Source organism: Lissotriton helveticus, chromosome 3_2 (assembly GCF_964261635.1).
Source record: "Lissotriton helveticus chromosome 3_2, aLisHel1.1, whole genome shotgun sequence".
NCBI classification, from domain to species: Eukaryota; Metazoa; Chordata; class Amphibia; order Caudata; family Salamandridae; genus Lissotriton; species Lissotriton helveticus.
In genome coordinates, this window is record NC_136062.1 from 463675837 (window position 1) to 463695962 (window position 20126).

At 47.0% G+C, this 20126-nt stretch overlaps 1 long non-coding RNA gene across 1 annotated transcript in view; it reads left to right on the plus strand.

Moving 5' to 3' along the window:
• Window positions 1–5333: 5333 nt before the first annotated feature.
• The window catches only part of LOC144826362 (uncharacterized), a 90633-nt gene continuing 75840 nt past the window's right edge, over window positions 5334–20126 (plus strand). The window contains exon 1 of the long non-coding RNA XR_013609805.1: window positions 5334–5446. This is a non-coding gene — a long non-coding RNA (uncharacterized LOC144826362). The remainder of the gene's footprint in view (window positions 5447–20126) is intronic.

Genomic DNA, 20126 nt, shown 5'->3' on the forward strand with positions numbered 1-20126 from the left:
CTCGGACTTGCTCCAGTTTAACGTATACCCCGACACTGTACCATGGCTATCACAAAGATGTAGGAGCGCCGTAATCCCCTGTTCCGGGTTTGTTAAGTATACTAGCATGTCATCTGCATAGAGGGAGAGCCGGTCTTCCCAGCCCTCCTCCCAGCGTATCCCCGTTAGTAGCGGGGAGGTCCTTATTAAGGTGGCTAGTGGTTCCAGGGAAATTGCAAAGAGCAACGGCGAGAGGGGGCAACCCTGTCGAGTGCCTCTCCCCAGAGGGAACGATCGTGAGATATGGCCGGTCGCCGCCACCTGCGCTTCCGGGTCTGCATATAATAACTTAATCCAAGCAATGAACTTGGGGCCGAACCCCAAACGAGACAGGACCTCAAACAAGTAAGTCCACTCTACGAGGTCAAAAGCCATTCTGACGTCCAGGTTCAAGATCACCGCTTGTGTTGATAACGAGTCCGCCCTAGCCAGCGCCCCATGTAGCCTGCGTAGATTCAGCGCTGTGTTTCTGTGTGGCATAAAGCCGGATTGGTCCGGATGTATGAGGTCAGGCAGATGCTGAAGAATTCTGTTCACAAGAGTTTGGCGAGGATTTTGGTTTCTGCATTAAGCAACAAGATGGGCCGGTATGAGGAGCATTCCTCCGGTGGCTTCCCCGGCTTGGGGATAGCTACGATCGTGGCCAATCTCTGATCTGGTGGAAGTATCCCCTTCTCCAAACATTCCTTGTACATTGCTAGTAAATGCGTACTTAGGCTCTCCGATGCCGATTGATACCATTCTATGGGTATGCCGTTCGGTCCGAGCGCCTTGCCCGGGTTCAAGGCATTTATAGCCCGTTGGATCTCATCCTCCGTGATGTCTGCGTCTAATTATGTTGTCACCCCCAAAAATAGTGTCTGGACCTCAATGCGCTCTAAGGCTGCTCTGGCCGTTTCAGGCGTTACAACTTGCTCAGGGGTATAAACCCCTTCGAAGTGGGTCGCGGGCGTCTCTACTATTCGTTTCGGGTTCATGTGAAGCACTCCCCGGCTATCCCTCACTTGTTGAATTCCTCTGGAGCTGCCTCCTCTTTTATCGAGCCAGGCCAGTATCTTGCCCGCCTTGTCCCCAACCTCGTAAATTCTATTCTGTGTGTCAGCTATATGTCCCTTAACCTGGGTCCACAAATGGTCCGTGTAAAGCTGCTGTTGGAGGTTAAGTGTGTGAGACGAGGTCGGGGTGGGGTGCAATTCATGTGCTATTGTCAGTTCCTGTAGTGTGAATTCCAATTCGGTCAGTTCTTGAGCTTGTTCCCGTTTGTAGCCTGTAATTGAGTTCATGGCTTGGCCCCTTAACACTGTCTTGTATGCCTCCCATATGATTTCCGAGGAGCGTACTGAACCCGTGTTTTCAGTGAAGTACAGTGTCGTCTTTTTGAGTGCCTTGCGGACTTGGGGAATCTTGAGGTATGAAGCGTGTATGGGGTAGACCCGTGCACGTGCCGTCTCTTGTGTGGATATCGTCAGTGTGATCGGGGAGTGGTCCGAGATGCCCCATGGGTGAATTTCTATAGTGTCTACATGTTGGATGCCATTTCCTAGGGGCAGGAGGTGATCAATTCTCGACATGCTGCCATGCACCGCAGAGTGAAAGGTGTTCTGCTTAGCCTGAGGGTGGGTGTGTCTCCATATGTCGACTAGGCCCATCGCCGTCAGGAAGCGCTGGAAGCAAGAGGGCCCCCCTGCAGGAGGCAGTGCCGGGAACCTATCTAATTGAGTATCTATGATGGCATTGAAGTCCCCCCCAAGAATTACATCCCCCTCAGGAAGGGTCAGTAAGAAATCCGCCAGTTTCGGTAGCTGCACTGAGTGGAGTGCGGGGGGAATGTATACGAAAACCAAATTGTCCCTGCAGCGCAGCAAAGCATCCTAGGTCATCAGTTTTAGTTTGCAAGGGAATGAACTTGGAGGATTTTTGGAGTAGGATACCCGTTCCCCTAGATCCGGACGTAAATTCGGAGTGTGCTACCATTTTATATCCTTTCCTATCCATTGCCTTGGAAGCCCCCCCCTGTTAAGTGCGTCTCTTGTAGTAGTGCTATCGTGGGTTTCTGCCTTTTCAGCGCGGTAAGCACTAGTCCCCTTTTCACCTTATCACCCAGCCCTCGCACATTCCATGTCAGTATTTTTAGGGTCAGGCCTCGCGGGCCCGGGTCAACCCCTTCTGTAGTGAGTGGTGTGTCTTCTGCCATTCGTGGGTGTGAAAGTGTCGGTGTAACCAACCTGAGACATAGCACAAAAGCTATCTATGCAGCCATTCAGTAAAGTGCATAGGATCCCCATAGAGGAGCTAGCCCTTCGTCGTGAATATCCAACCGTTATTAAACCTCCTACGTGCATCACAATTTTCCTCGACCAAACCTGTGTGTTCCAAACAACTTCAAAACAGTCCCCCCCCCTCCCTGCCTCCCTGCTTAACGGACTTCCAACTGCCCGCCTCCCCAACTGAGCAGAGTGCTTATCCCATCCCAAAACCAGAGTACTTGCGCGTAGGGGGGAGAGCACCTCCCCGAGCAGGCGGCATCCCTGCTCGTCACCGGGGCTAATCAGGCCAGCGTCCAACTGTGGCAGTAGAACGTTAGGTCCATTGATCAGAGACAGCGACCACACTTGCCCAGTCTATTCCCGGTCATTCTGCTCCACCAGTTTCCGTGAGTCCTAGGGTCGGCAAGCCTCCTGTTCCTCCTCTGTCAGATGTTTGCGACCCCGTCTGACTGTCCTCTCGGCATCCGTGATTCGATCTGTGAGTTTTTCGGGGCCGGTCCGTAGTGTGCCAACCCTCCAGCCAGTCTCTGGCCGCATCAGGGGAGTCGAAGAACCATACCTTTTCGTCGGCCACTACTCGGAGCCGGGCGGGGAAGAGCATTGAATATGGCAGTTCTTTGTCCCTTAGTGTTTTTTTCACCTCAAGAAAAGTTCTCCTTATCCACGAGACCTCCGCCGTGTAATCCAGGAAGAAGGACACTCTGGAATTCTGAATCTGGATGGGTGGGGCCACTCTGGCAACCTGCAAGATGGCGTCTCGGTCTCTGAAGTTAAAAAGTCTTGCCAGTATCGGTCTCGGTGGGCCTCCAGTCCTCGGCTTTCCCCCTGGCACCCTGTGGGCCCTTTCCACAGAAAAGAAATGCGAAAGTCCTTTGGGCTGAAGCTGGTTCTTGATCAGGTCCTCCACATAGAGGTCCATCGCCCCTGTAGTGTCCGACTCCGGTACCCCTAGAATTCGGTCGTTGTTCCTCCGGGAGCGTCCTTCCTGGTCGTCCAGCTTTTCTCTAAGCAGTGTATTATCCGATTGCAGTTTACCCATTGCGATTTGTAGCTCCGATACGTCCTCGACCAAGGACTTGGTTACCACTTCAACTTGCTTCACCCTCTCGTTCATCTTCTGGAGGTCCGCACGTATCAGAGTGACTTCAGTTGCAGTCGTCCCTACAGTTTCCTGCACCCGAGCCAATGCTGCCAGAACATCATCCAGGGTAGCCTTCTTCGATCCTTCAGTTTCCGCCATCTTTCCCGTAAGTTTGCGCTGTTCTTGGGGGGGCGTTTGTTTTTCAAAGGCGAATTTGTCCAGCTTAGCCTGTGTTGAGCCGTGTCTGGGGCCTCTATTTGACATGATGTATCACCCACATACGTGCTGTTGTATCAACCGGGCCGTGTCACCCTGTCAATGGAGGAGTATCACTCGTGATTCTTATGCAGGAACTGCACCGTACCACCGTGCGCGTGTTATAGGTTACCCCTTGCACCGGCCGGGAGCGGCATCGGTTCGATCAGGCTCTTGTGTAGTCCGTTGGCGGCTGGGGTGTCTCCCCCGCCCTCCTCCCAACCATGCACTCCTCTCCGTCACCTCCGGGCCTCGTCGCAGCGTGTGTTCCTCCGGACCATGCGATGATACACAAATGACCGGCTAACGTGAGTAGGGTACCTGGTGCCTGCTGTCGGCTCCGCCCGGCGTGTATGTGTCCCACTGTTCTTGAGCCTGCCACTTAAGTCCACTTCGTGCTTTACCTGCTGTCAGGATTAATCACTCCTTCAGCAATGGGATGGTGAGGGGGGGGGGGGAGTTTCGTATTCCCTCGCGGTGCACCGGACCGGAGTGCCTCACGCCCCGCCGAGGTAGTCCCGAAGGGCCAGCTGGGGCTACAGTTCGTCCCTCACACCCCCGACTTCTACCTCCCCTTCACCACAGTAGTACCTGCACCGCCTTTTTATGCCTGACGCTGGAGGCCGTCGCTCTCAGGACCGAGCTGCAGCCCAAGATGGCGGCTCCGCCCCTCCAGCCGCGGCGCCGCCCGCGGCTCCCTGTAGTCGTAGCTCGCGGCTGCATCGTCCTGAATAGTCCGCCGCTGATCTTTCCGCAGTCCGCGGTGGCGGCTTCGGTCCTTGTAGGTGGTGTGGACGGAGGTCCGGCACTTCCGGTTGCCGATGCCCGGTGGTGGTCCACTTCCGCCCGGGTATAGTCCGTCTGCCACTCCGCTGCTCCAAGGAGGATAACAGGCCCCTCCTCTCACTTTCGGAGTACTTTCGGATGCAGGGTCGCCGCCGTCCCTAAACTGCTGCGGTGAATGCCGCTCGGTCGCCCAAGCCAGTCCGCCCCGGCAGATTGACAAAATTAGCGGATAATATCGACGGATTAATGGGGGACGCCGCCTCACTGTGGGAGCTCTCCTAAGCTGCGGCCGCCATCGTTGGCTGCTAACCACGCCCCCCCTTTCTTCCCCTTTTATCCCTCCGCTATCCTTCTCACTCCAAGTAACAGACTAATATCCACCACTGAAATTACTTCATATTTCTCCATATTAATTCACCATTAATCCAGGGCTTAATTTGAGCCGGAGCTTGCCGGTGCTTAGCACCGGCACCTAATTATCAGGGCCGGGTCTACAGTGCCGCTCATTAAGTGCACCATCAGTAATTGATAATGAGTCATGGCACTGGCACAGAGAGCGTGTGCTGTGCTGTGCTGCGCCTTCTGTAGTACCGTTAGTGCTTCTGCTGTAACTTGCTTAGTTTAAGTTCTGTTGTACTGGTAAAACACTTACTTGCGGCTTAAATGGTGACAACGTGATGTCACGTGATTGACTCAGATTCTCTCATCTCCTCCTTTCTCCTCACTTTCACTTCTCCGGCCGCGGATCAGTGTTGCTGGCCCACTCGGCTCAGTGGGCGGGACACTGAGTTGGGCAGGGCGCCTTTGCCGGTCTTCTGCGGGGGTTTGGGGCTGTGCGCGGCAGAGGCAGCGACGCATGCGCAGATTTGAATGCGCGCGCATTCGCTGCTTTCATTTTGCCATGGCATGCCCGCCCCAGCATACCCGTACGCCCTCACCTCACCGACCACCGAGTATCCACTGGTGGTTGATGAACTACTTCAATGCTGCCCTTCAAAGTAGCGGAAGTCGGGACCTGGTATGTTACTTTTTTTTACATTGAGAAATAATTCCACTAGACTGCCCGACTGCAGGTAAAGCAAGCCTGGCTCTTCTTCATGTTTTACAATTCATACTTCTTGAAGCCGGTTGCATCACCGTGAGCCTGGAGACATTAAAACTGTGATCTGATTCAATCAGCTCCCTTCACCCAACGCTGCTTTGTTACACTGAGTTTGCCCTATTTGTATTCAGACGTGTGACCGTCGGCACACTGGGTGGGCTCTCAACCCACTGAGCTGTATTGTGTATTAAGGCAGCATGATATTCAAGGTCTTTCCTTTGAGACCCTAATATTGGATGTGTCACCAGGGTCTGAATGTGAAAATTGTTCTCACCCACCTTGCCTCCCAACCCGTTAGGTGAAATAGGAGTTTACCAATCTGTGGGGAAAAAGCACAGAAACTGCTTCGCTTAGCCAGAAGTGGGCATTCTGAGTCGGGCAGGTCAGGCAAGGATCTGTCCTGAAATAGTAATAACAGCTTGTTTTCTTGAAAGGTGCTTGCTGTGGCAATTTGCATTTTTGCAGAACTGTATACAATTAAAAAGTAATATATCCCACCACACAATGAACTCAAAAACGCTGAGTCAAACAGGGGTGCTGGCAAGGAACATGTAGAGCCCAGATCACCGCAGCGAGTACATTAACCGCTGAACTAACGTACGCATGACGCAAGTCTTTCATTTATTTATTTTAGATCTTCCATACATTCGTTTAGTTGAAGTATTTCATATAGCGCAGACTTGGGACCACAAAACAACAGAGTGCCTTAAACGCAGCATTTTATTGCAGCCGGAGAATCTCCAACACGAAAATCAACAGGTAAAGAGTGGTGTGCGCAGGTGAGGCAGGGCCTGGCTGCGCAGGTGAGGCAGGGCCTGGCTGCGCAGGTGAGGCAGGGCCTGGCTGCGCAGGTGAGGCAGGGCCTGGCTGCGCAGGTGAGGCAGGGCCTGGCTGCGCAGGTGAGGCAGGGCCTGGCTGCGCAGGTGAGGCAGGGCCTGGCTGCGCAGGTGAGGCAGGGCCTGGCAGGCTGCAGGCACAGTGACGGTGATTACTGTTTTTTTATCATTATGTTGATTGGTCTGGTCATGATGGCCTGGGGTAGGCGGCGTAGGTCGGCGGCCAAATCATGATTTAAAAAATATAGCTGCGCAGATGAAGCATGCAGGAGCAGCAGGACACACCAAAGGCTCCAGAGGTGCAGTGATTATATTGCGTATCAACGGGGCCTGACACTAGATGCACACGCAACCAGGGAGCCACTGCTCTCTTGAGGCACTGGGCACTAAAGACCTACTGCCCATTACACTACTGGCCTCTCTGTCGAGAATTCACCTCCAAGGGGTGAGAGGGATGCCAACTAGGGATCTCTCTATGAGGCGCATGGCAGTAGACAAGCAAGTAACATTCTCTTTGCCCATCCAATCAATGGCCTCCCGGGCTAGGGCACTTCTAAAGAAGGGTTCAGGCTACACGCTCGTTCAGCTCTGGACGCTCTTGTGCATACAACTCAGAACATTTCTACTGCGAGGCCAACATCTCCCAGCTGGAAACAAACACGCTACTCCCACAACCCCTCTTCTTTCCCTGACCCTCACGCACCTTAAGCCCTCACACCACCATAGCCCTCTGCTCATGAACACCCTTTAAGGCAGGCTTTCGTGCAGCTGGCATCATCAGCAGATTGTAAAATGTCCATTTATTGATGCTAAAGAAGGAAGCTTCTAGATTGTTTTAGGGGAGCTTTGGAAGCCTCTGTCTATGTGCAGGTTTTCATAGCATGACACATTGATGTATGTTAACTGAAGACAAGACAGGTGTGACATCGAATGTCAATGACGTCATGTCTAAGTGATGGTGTGTTACCGAAAGAAGTGAGTGAGACCTGTTATCTACCTAAAGGCCTGTCCATCAGTTGTGGTCTCACATTACTGAACTACTGCAAGGGGTTTATTGGGGTACACTCAGGGTTACTCTCCCAGGGTCGAGGGGGACAGCGGGTACCCTCTGCACAAGGTGGGTTGTAAATTACTGAATAAATAAGTGGGCTTTGTGAGCTAAAAACGGTCTTCCTTTAAAGATGGTAGCCCCCTCCACCAGCCTGGTGGCAGGCTTCATCATAGGATCCTCCTCCCACCTCTTGGGGGTGGGCTACAGCCCTGCTAGGCATGGGGGCTCCAGAAATGTCCATGTGTGGTGTGGTGTGGTGGAGTCCTATATCAAACAAGGCCTTGTGGCGTGGGGGAAATATTTTGAAAAAGTGGATAAAATAACCTTGCAGTGCTATGTACAGAGACGCAGAACGACTAAAAATACCTCTCTGGTGCCCTAATAAACTCTACTCCTGTCCCCTGATGGGCTTAATTAAAAGTGCAGAGGAATGATTCAACCCTTTGGTCAGGTGGGCATGTTTCAGCCCACTGTAATGCAACTCCACAGGATGCGTACATAACCTACCCCCTGGTGTTATCCGAAGTGATGAGCGATTCTCTGGGTAGATATGTGGTGGTAGAGGTTCCCTTTTGAAGGTTGCCCAATCCATCCCCTCAGAACGTATATTCGCCCTCCTCCAGCTAGAACGAAGTGTGAGATGTGATACTAAAATTACCATAGAGAATCACCCTCAAAAGGTGTGACTTTAATGATGTGCTGAATCCAGCCAGTGGGTCAGGAGGGGGACATTGACAGGTCTGATAGAATGGGTCGTAGGTCTGGTGCTTTGTGACGCGTCGAGGACATGGAACCCCCATGACTGGTTTTACCCTCACCTGTTGGCAACACACAAGATACGATCCCAAAATAGCCTACCGTTACTCCCTGCTACTGATCTGACTCAATTGCCTGGTTCCCTCATTGTGCCCAGGTGTATCTCTGACCACACCCCAGTAATGCTACACTTTGGCTCTCAGAGTGTGGGGCCTAGCCCAGTGTGGAGGCTCAACGTGTGGCACCTCACAGACCGGTGTTTCACACAGGGTCTGGCTCAGGGATTCCAGGATTATTTGACCTTCAACAAACACTCTGTTGCCTCACCTGGTATGATGTGGGAGGCCTGGAAGCCTACTATGATGGGCTGTGCACCACAGTTCACAGTATGTTCACATGGAAGGGTGCAGCCGGGATATGTAAAAGGGTTATTATTATCACCGCCCTGGCTCGGACCCGTTGAAGAGGTGGGTGGAGCTAATATAGTAAGTGGGTGGAGCCAGAAAAAGTGGGTGTGGTCTCCGACAAACATTTGAGCACCTGCACTTCATATTTTACAAATTAAGCACTGCATTAATCCTTTGTAGGCTTCCTGAATAGCGTGCATCAACAAGCGCTATATAAATACAAACCTTTTTCCTCCTCTATCCTTCCGCTATCATTCCAAAGCCAAATAACTGATAAACTTATCCACCACTTAAAATGTACTCGCATGTTTCACGATACTAATTAAAGACTAATCCATAGAGGATGCTACTCGCCCAAAAAGCCCTTCCATGCCTTGTCAGGGGTAGTAAGCGCTATATAAATGCAATTACAATACAATACAATACAATCACGTGTCTCCAATGTGGCCGCAGGAAAAGATAATGTTCAACTAGGGCGGGCTTTAGTGTCCTTTATTTGGGGCGATGGGCGCTTCTAATGTCGTTCCTTTACTTGTGTTTGCTTTTTAGCTCTTTATTGCTCTATATTCAAGTATGGCTAAAATGACATTAAAGCATTGTACACAAGTCTCCCGTATGGCCTTTTTAAGGGGTAATGCTTAACTAGGATGTGCCTGGGCGTTTTTACTATGCACGACGGGCACTTTAATTGTCAGTGCTTTACCTGGGATTTAATTGAGCTTCCAGGCGCTTTGTATTTTAGCACTGTCACAATGGGTTTGAGATATGTACTTGTAACATGATGCAGGTTTCTACATTATTACTGATAAGTAGATGGTTTAGGTAATTAACTGATTTCTCCAGACTGTTATTTAATAACGCTCAAGGGCGCGTCCTGTCTACGACATCACTGTTTTGTAGACCAATATGTTGCCAAACAGGGTATGTTGGAGGCTAGACGTGATAATACATGTTGTTTGTGACCAGAAACCACAAACCGGTATTTGGATAGTGTGGTTAGCATTTGCCTCCAATGGAATGCTTTAAGCTGTCATTGTTTTTTGTTCTCTGTGTAAAGTGTGCGTGTTTACTTTGACCACAGGCTGGCGATTAAACGCGCAATACACCCATGTCCCTGAAGGGGATACGTTACTATGGACTAATATACATTGGAAACACTTTTTTAAGGTACATTGCGTTCTTTATATTCTTCCTTATGAGAGTGAGTCCATGCTTGACTCACGTCTCTACAATTGGCACTTAAACGGTTATCAGTTTTGTGCCCTGTCCTACATTTCTTAGACTCAAGGACCGAAATTTAACAAGTTTGAAAGTGCCGACCGAATTGAGCCATCACTCTTAGGACATCATTCTCAACGGCGCGAACAAAATGACTTGGTGGGTAATGTACTGTTTGAATTAAATACGATCTATGAATGATACTTTTGACGCAGTAAAGGTGTGGGTGTATATAATTCCGTCGATTGTCGGGTTCAGTTTTTTCCAATTGTTTTCTTGTTACTGTTCTGGGTTTCTTTTGTCTCTTCCTCTCTAAAATTATAACATCCAGGTTTTCTTTTTTCTAATTTTTGCATTCTATTCCTCTCTTCCTCCTTCTGTTTTCCAAACTTTGCATGGACCCTGGGTATACAATTAGTCTTTTTTTTCATTCCTTCCTTGGTGAGCCATTTCTTGATCCTAAGTGGACTTAACGTATGTTCAAAATACGCCGTACTATGTGCAATCATTCCCACCTTTTTTAAGAAAAAAAACAAACGGGTCACCTAATGTGGTGATATTCCTGTCTAACATATCATTGTATATAAACTATGTAACTAAAATGTACATATTTTAATGGACACAATGTTTGACTCTTGCACTGATGATGTTGCCTTGGTTGTATTACACATTTGCACTTTACATACGGTAATGTTTGTCATAGTCATAATTTTGTTTTGTGACTTATAGTTTTGTGAAGGATTTTTTAAAACTATTTTTAACAGTATGTTGTTTATGTTTGTATTGTTAATTGCAGCCCTGAAGAAGCTCGCAAGGGTGAAACGTGTTGGCTGCTGTGTATCCAATTGTGAATAAAATAATCTACAGAATCAACTAGTTGAAAGACTGGCCTTTTCTGTCATCACCGTCCTCCATCATCTGTGGGATTTGAACCCAATGAACTTTTTCTTCATAACGATGCCTCTCTTATCTTGTGTGTTATCTTTTATAAGGACCCTCTTAATATTTACAGGACCCCCAACCCCTAGGACAGCTACGGGAGACCTGGGGGTTGCCTAATATGTAAAAATGATGCAGATTAATACTTTATAGTGTCCACAGCACCAAAGTCGACTTTGCAGGAGTTTTCCTACTCTGGGGAAAAATAAAATGGGCAGTTTCCCTCACACGGGTTATAAAACATCGTTTATCGGGACCCTGCTTATAGTCACCTGGAATACCTAGAGGAGACCTTGGCGGTACTTGATATATAACAATAATGTAGATTATCACTGTTGTAGGGCCCATGCCACCAAAGTCGAGTTTGCTGTGAATTTACTTTATAAAAGCAGTGCTGCAACTCGGGGCTGCTTTTAAAATGACCTCAGTCCCTCAGCAGTGCAAGCATGCACATGCAAAAAAAAGGCTGCTGGCCTCTAAACTGCCAGACCCTATTATATACTAAGTACTTACAGGTAGATTTTAGGCCCTTGTCCTATTATCTACTAGGGACTCATAGGGTAGGCCATGCCAATTATAAGTGTACGTCAATGCATGTGTGTGATTAACATGGTCAGTTCACAAAAATTGGGACTCAACAGGCCAACAGGGTGACTTTCTAACAGGGCTGGTGATATGTGTTTTGTCCAGTTGTATGATGGAACAATACTTGCAACTACAACGCATGCCTTTATAATGTAGTCTCTACCACACAAGATCCAGAACCACACACATCATTAGTACGTATGTCATTACAATGCACATTCATAAGGGTACATTACCTTTACCACACAAACACTTACCACGCATACCAGTACAACACAAACAATTACAACTAGCAGCACACTTGAAAAGAGGAAAAGGCCTCGAAGGATTGTTTTTGTGTAGAAAGGTGTCCCTTCCTGCACAAAAAAAATCCAGCTTGCAATGGAGGCAACCTTGCACCATGCTGCAAGGGAGCCCATGTTGGTGCTAGGCTGCCAAAACGGCACCAGCGAAGGCAGAAAGGGGAGTAATTCCTGCCCTTTCACCTTGGCGTAGGGCAGCTCAGAAAGGTGCCTTACTGAGTCTAAACGATCCTGACGGCCAAAACTAAATACTTCACCGAGAGAGTTGCCCTATCTGCTAACAAACCCCGAGAAATTTTTTCCCTCGTCCGTCACCTCGCCACCTCTGACCGCACGAGCACCAGTCTTGTTCCAACCCAGATCCTCTGCTCTTCACTCAATGATTACTTTGTTAACGCGGGATTTCTGGTCTATCGTTATAGATCTAGATCCCAACTCAGGTCGACTGAACCGTTGGTACCTGTCATTGAGTAAAAGGCAATCCACCACTAGGTTAATCAGTTAAAGACTTACTCCACTCTAAAGAACCACTGAAGCTTAAAAGTTTTAAAAGTTTATTACAAAGCCAAACTTAACTGGAGATACAAACATCTCAAAATAAGATTCAAAAGATATACGGGTATCAATACAAACATGAATTTTCTAAATGCTCTTAGTCGGCAGAAGAATATCACTAAAACAAATTCTAGAATTACCAAAGTTACGAGGATAAACACAAGCTGTAGCTTATGAGTCATTTACAGAAAGGAAAGAAATCAGATTAGACTATCCCTACACTAGACTAAGTGACATCCCTACTTAACAAGATCTTAACCTAAAAAGGTGTCAGCAGTGGTGACTTCCAAAGAAGATCACGCACTTCCCTCAGTCTTTGTTCCAAACGATGTCTCGCAGTTCCCTATCTGCCTACCCATCCGCTCTCTTAGGTTCCTCAGATCATCTGCCTTGCCTCCACCCAGGGGTGCTGTCCCTAATACAAAATCACATTTACATTAGAAACGCCCCCAGAGACGCCCCTCACGTGGTGTTGGTGCTCCATGCTGGTACTCCTTCTAGGCCCATCGTTAGCGTTGACCTTGCTTTACAGGCTCCTCTCCGGCAAGACGGTACCCCCAGGAAATTCCTGAAGACTCCTCCAGGCCTGTACCAGGCTCTCTTGAACAAAAGTCTATTCATCACTTTCCTGACAAAACCCCCTCGCACCTGCAAAAGACACTTTCTCTGTGGGCCCCAAATTCCGGCCTCCACCATATCTTTAAGTCGTAAACCATGTAACAGGCTCTGCGTCCTGTGCCTAACACGACCTTTCTCTAACGAGCACATGCAGATCAAAAGAAATGACTTTATCTATTCAGGCCTGTTAGGATTCCATGAAACGGGCCTATGCACTTCTGTAAAACATTTAATTTCTTTAGTTTAAACAATATCCTAACTTATTACACACAGTGATTATATAAACGTCTATAAAACATATATATCAGTCCTAGGTTCAGAAATACTTGAATCATAATAACATTAAAATCCAGATTATGTGGAAATACATCAGCTTCTTGTACTCTTTGTGAACTGCCATGTGGCCTACACATTGCTACGTTTAGCCGAATTACATTTTCTCTTACAGTCACACAACATAGGATTTCAACATCTCTAACATCTCTAAAAACATCTACATTAGCTTTTCACACTCTATATAAGTATTCTATTCTAATTAAACACTATTATGTACTTTCACTCTATAATTTCGACACTCTTATATAATGTTTACTAAACTAATACAACGTGCTTGTAAATATGGTGCACTTCTACAATTTTCTTAATTTGCACTCTCTCAATCCCCCCTTTGATGACTTTCAGTAGTCATCACCCTCAAAACACCATCCCTGAGGTATGGACTGAGTCAGACTGAAGTCGTTTCAGTACCCCCTCGTTTCATCATCTCTAGAGCCTTTAGACTCCTGTACTGATTATCCTGCATCGCAGTCAATCTCCTCTCTTGCCTTCTCATGGTTCTTTGCAACTTGTTTGATCTATACCATTGATACAGCCGCACCAATCCCCACAAAGCGATTATACAAATCACTATTATGATAATAGGTTTCAGTATGTACCAAATGATATTCTTTCCTAGGTTGACAAACCAACCTCCAACTTTACCCATTCCTTGACCTACCTTTTCCCACACTGTTACCTTTGTCAGATCCTCAATTTCATTGTGTATTTCAGTAATGTTTCGAATGTACTTTTCTAAAGGTTTTGAGTTGTCTGGAATGTAAGTGCAACATTCCTGGACCTTCAAAGCCTTACAGACTCCTCCCTCTTTGGCTAACAGAACATCTAGAGCAAGTCGGTTCTGAAGAACCATTGCCCTTATCGATTGCATCTCTCCCTCCACCAGCATTAATGATTTAGCAGTACTGGCGGACAGCCTATCTACAACTGTTGCTAATCGTCTTATCTTAACGTCATTTAGTGCTATCCCTAAAATAGGAAACATAGCACCAAATACGTCTCCAACTACCTCCTCCGTGCTGACATCTCTTCTTTCTCTACCTTGTGTTTTCCCCTCTATGATTTCTAAATCCTTTGCATGGTATATTTTGGGAAAGAATATTGCCAAATAACATGACCCATACCAATTATCTGGTAGTTTCACGTATGCGTTTCTTCCACAGACAAAATATACATTTGGGATCACCTGCATTTCCTTCAAGAAATCTTTAGAATAGTACTCTAATTGGAAAGCATGTTCACAACTTACTTTTCCCACAAACACATTCTCGTAATAAGTTTCACTTCTGTGTATGCACAGTTTCCCCCTTTTTTCTCTATCTAGAGCTATTGGACCATTGCTACCCTTTCTTTGATGTGCCCTTTCTTCCTCGGTCCAATCCGTTTTCCATTGACCTGAAGATTTTAAAATCTTTTGTCTCCTGTATCGATCATCTACCTGTCCTATAAACTTTTTCTCAATTTCTGACACTTTACAAGTCAAATTATTTCTTCGGGCATGTGAAGTATCTAATGTTTTCCAAGGAAGGAAACATTTCTGTAATCTGTCTTCACTCTTATAATAATCCCATTTGTTTAAATGTTTGTAATTCGGCACTTCTGGTAACACTGAATCAAAGTTCGAAAAATAGTATTCGAACCCATCCCGTTCATAAAATATGCTCAGCAACAAACTACATGTGATTCCATAAGTCAATGGAAGATGATGGTATCTGATACCTTCGTCTACAGAGGCTGGCAGTTTCATGCAGACATAACAATTTTTAGCCTCCATAGCATCAACATATTCGCATAGCAATTTAGCATATGCATTCGATTTAAAGTTCCCCTGTGATTCATCTACATGTAACCTACGAGTCTCAGCTGCTAGTAAAGCTTCGTCTTTCTCTGTATTGTCCCCCTTTTTACTAGCAATAGTAGGTTTCTGTGTCGATGTAATCTTTGGTTTTGTTGTTGCTTTCTCTTCGTTTTCATGTCCCACTACATATGATATTGTAACCACTAAAGCTATAAGAAAAATCACACCCACTAAAAGTGTGCCTATTATACATATGGCCCTGCGGTTCGGGTTGCCAGCCTCCATGACCTCAAACAGTGTAGTTCCAGTTTTCTTTCTCAGCACAATGTCTCTAGGCGAACCACACCTGGAAGCTGATAATCTTCTCCGCAAGATCAGTCTTTGTGTTCTATAGCAACAGACAACCCTAGCCCTTCTCCGTCCACTAAATGGAAGTCCCTAGTTTCTTCTTCCACTCGGCGCTAGGTTATCTCTTCATTAATTTATCTACAAAGTCTTTAGCAATCTGGAATTATACGTGTTCCAACGACTCTCATCACACCTTCTAATATTTCTAAACGAAGAAGGAGCTCCTCGAGTATTGGACTCCTTGAACAACAAACCGGAAATTCTACTGTATTTAAGACCAATTCTCTTATTCCACTCAGGAGAGGAGGATAGACAATATTGAGAGTCAGCAATCCTTCGACCTCCACTCCTGGTATCAGCAACTCTATTTCCACTGTTATGATGGGGTCAATTCTGGTCAGGGTCACTTGCCTCACCCTCCCAGTTCTGCGTGCTTCTGACATCTGCAGCGAGGTAGGTCCACTCAGGAGTAGAGTATCTTCTACAAGGCACTCGCACCCTCCTCGATCTTCTCGGACCTTCCTGTTCCTGTCCTTGTGTACTTTCGTCCAAATCCGAGACTTCTGATATAGGAGCAAGAGTTTCCTCTCGAGCTGGCTTCAAGCTTGGCCTCTTTTTTCTTTCAGGCCAAGTAGCTGCTCCACGCCTTGTTCTCCTATTTCTTGTCCATTCACTCTGTTCTGGATCACTCTGGACTTGTTCTGTGTCTGAGTTGTTTTCACAGCAGCTTTCTCCTTCTGTGGCAACTTCAGTTTCACTGCCGTTCTGTCTTCCTTCTTCTGGATCTGTAGCACTCCCAACTTCTTCAGACACCCCCACAGCTTGACTGATCCCCTCTAGTGGCTCACCGTCCACAACTGAATCTTCAGCGGCGAGAGGAGCTGTTTCTTCTAGGGGTGCTGGAACTCTTCGAGTATGGGAAGCATGGATCCAATTCGGCAACCCTCCGCACTTCACAGCGGTATTCGTGGTAAGAATGACCTGGTAGGGCCCCTTCCAGCGCACGTCTAGACAGTTCTTCCGGACATGTTTTTTCAGTAAAACCCAATCCCCTGGGCACAGATCATGACACAAGTCTCTGGAAGATGGAACCTCAGCAGCCTGTACCTGGAAGGACACAGAATGAATGGCGTCAGACAGTCCCTTGCAGTAATCCAGGATTAGGTCATCTGTAATGTTCAACAAAGCAGTGGTTGGGACAGTTGGAAGTCTCATTGCCCTCCCCATCAGGATCTCATGCGGAGAGAGACCTGTCCTCCTGTCTGTTGTGCTACGCATACTCATGAGCACCAAAGGCAGAGCATCAGGCCAACTTAAGGAAGTCGATGAACATACTTTGGCTATTCGGGACTTCAACGTGCTATTGATCTGCTCCACGATACCTGAAGCCTCTGGTCGATAGCTACAGTGCAACTTCTGATCAATGTTCAATGCAGAGCAAAGCATTTTCACAACTTCACTGTTAAAATGAGTTCCTCAATCTGATTCCAGGGAGTTTGGCACCCCGTAGCGCGGGATCATCTCTCTAAGCAACAACTTTGCTACTGTGAGTGTATCGCACCTGCGTGTAGGGTATGCTTCGACCCATCTGGAAAATATGCATACAACCACCAGAACATACCTGAGGTGGTTGCTTTTTGGTATTTCAATAAAATCTAATTGCATTCTGTTGAAAGGCCCCCCAGACCTCCCAATGTGACTCATTGTAACTGGTGTTCTTTTCCCTACGTTTAGTTGCTGACATGTGACACATCTCCTACACACTGCTTCTGCTGCAATCCTAAACTTAGGGCAATACCAAGTCTGCCTGAATACCCTCAGCATGGCATCTCTTCCTAGGTGTACTGGACCATGTATCTGTCGTGCCATTGGACTCACTAATTCCTCAGGTAACACTGCTCTTCCATCTGCCGAAACCCAGAAATCCATTTCACTTCTCACACAGCCTGCTGTTTCCCATGCCTTTTTCTCAGAATCAGGTGCATTTTCTTGCATGTTTTTCAAATCCTCCCAAGTATCTACTGTTTCTAACGTCATGTTTAATTCGGTCTTTTCCTGAGCCCCACCTACTTCCACCTCCGTGAAAGAATATCCTTGCTCCGCACAATAGCGGGCAACTTCATCTGCATATCTATTACCTTGCGACACAAAATCTGTATTTTTGGTGTGGGCTGTGCATTTGACTATTGCAATTTCAGCTGGACCTTGTAATGCTTCTAACAGTAGTCGCACAAATTCTCCATTTCGAATAGGCGAACCAGAGGAGGTCATGTAACCCCTCTGAGACCACAACTGCCCAAAATCATGAACTACACCGAAACCATATTGGCTATCTGTATATATGGTGACTCTAATTTTGTTTCCTGCTATACAGGCACGTGTCAATGCAATGATTTCTGCCACCTGTGCGGAGTGTACTCCTTCCAGGCAAGCGGCTTCCACAACTCCAGTAATGGTGCAAACAGCATAAGCTGCTCTCAACCGACCAGTATCGTCTCTTAAACATGAGCCATCAACAAAGAAAATTTCATCAGGGTCGATCAACGGCTCATCCACGATATCTGGTCTTGGCTTCGTGCATAGTTCAGTCACATCAAGGCAGTCGTGATCTTCACATTCCTCGCCTTCAATATCATTAGGAAGTGACATCAATGTAGCAGGATTCAAAACAGAGCACCTCTTAAGGGTCACGTTCTCTGCAGCAAGAATAACTTGCTCGTAGCGCGTGAGCCTGCTGTTGGTCATGTGCTGTGTCTTGGTCCTGGTCATCAACAATTCTACAGAATGCGGTACATACACCACCAACTGGTGTCCCATTACAATATTTTCACACTGCTCAATGCTGACACCCGTTGCAGCAACGGATTTGAGACATCCGGGCAAAGCTGCGGCTACTGGATCTAAGGTAGCCGAAAAGTATGCAACTGGTCTACGGGCATTTCCATGAATTTGCACTAAAACTGACAAAGCACAGCCTTCTCTCTCACAGCAGAAAAGTGCAAATGGTGTCTCATAATCTGGCATTCCCAAAGCCGGAGCACGGCACAAATCCTCTCTCAGCTGCAGGAACGCCATCAAACAATCATTGTCCCATGGTACCGGATCACTCACCTCCTTGTGCGTCAGTTTCTGTAAGGGTTTTGCTTTCAGTGAAAAGTTAGCTATCCACTGTCGGCAATAACCAACCATTCCTAGGAACATCCTGACTTCTCTCTGTGTCGTAGGCGCATTCATTTTCATTCCTCTGTCCATCACCACCCCTTGTTGTAAATTCATTTTCATTATCGCCTCTATCCTATCTGGTGACACCTTGCGCTTTCCTTTTTCTATCCGGTGTCCCAAGTACTGTACTTCTGTCAGACAGTATTGCAATTTGCTCGGAGATACCTTGTGTCCATTTTCAGCTAAATGGTTCAGCAAGGCAATGGTATCTGTCTTACAAGCCTCTTCTGTTTCTGACGCAACAAGTAGGTCGTCTATGTACTGGACCAGAACCGAGTTCTGGGGCAGTACCAGACTTTCAAGATTCTTCTCCAACAGCTGGTTGAAAATTGATGGGCTATCTGTAAACCCTTGGGGGATTCGACACCATGTTAAAACGCGATTTTCCATTTTAAAAGCGAAAAGGTACTGGCTCTCTTCATCCAATGGGATTGAAAAGAAAGCCTGACAAAGATCTATCACTGTGAACCACTCAGCTTGGAATGGTATCTGAAACAATATCACTGATGGATTCGGTACCACTGGACAACATGAAACAACTATGTTGTTAATTTTTCGAAGATCTTGCACTATTCTAAATTTCCCACTAGGTTTCTGCAAACCCATAATCGGGGAGTTGCATGGACTTCCCACGATTTCCTTCAGTATTCCCTGTTGAATCATAGAATCGATTACGGGTTTTATTCCTGCAATCGTCTCCGGGGTCAGTTTGTACTGGGGCGTTCTTGGATATTCAGCATTTGGTTTAACCATAATCTTCACTGGTTCTACTCCTTTGATCAGTCCTATCTCTTCCCCAGGAAAATCCCATACCTCGGATGACACTGCATCTCGTAAATCCCATGGGAGTTCCTCCACAGTCAGGGTAGGATACAGCTCTATGCATGTTCTTGAGTTTACAACTTTGAAGGTAGCGTCATCGTCTGTAGTCTGTACCTCTACTCCCTGAGGTGTGCAGTATATCGTGCAGTTCAGTTTGCACAATAAGTCCCTTCCTAACAGACACACAGGACTAGAATCACATACCACAAACTGATGTTCATCCGTGTAGTTTCCTATTTTCACTGATACTGGTTCCGTCAAAGGGCTATTCATTCTCTTGTTTGCAACTCCTACCACCTGAATCATTTCCCCGACATTGGTAGATCTGGAACCACTGCCGATCTCAGAGTGGATCGAGTAGCTCCAGTATCCACCAAGAATGTTGTAGGACACCCTGCCACTTCTGCCTCAACAAACGGTCCTCGTTGATCCACTTCTAGAACTGCCCCGAGGGTACAGTCCTCCTCTCTACTTACCCGTCGTCCCGTCAATGGATCAACGTAGTAACACTCTTCTTTACCTGTGAACAAAGGCATTTGTCTATAGACCTTTCCTCCTGTCGTAATCTTTGGCGGCTGAGGGAACTGAGCTCGTGGAGCCGAAGTCCCCCCTTTGGCCACATTACTTCTTGACACTGTCACTCTTTGAACTGGAACTTCCTGAACTTCCTCCTCTACTTCTATTTCTCCATTTTCAGGGTTATAGGGACACTCGCGTCTCCAATGTCCCACCTGGTGACATTGGTGGCATTTTGTCGTTTTTTTCAATGTAGCAAGATCTATCCTAGGTCTAGGGTTTTTCCT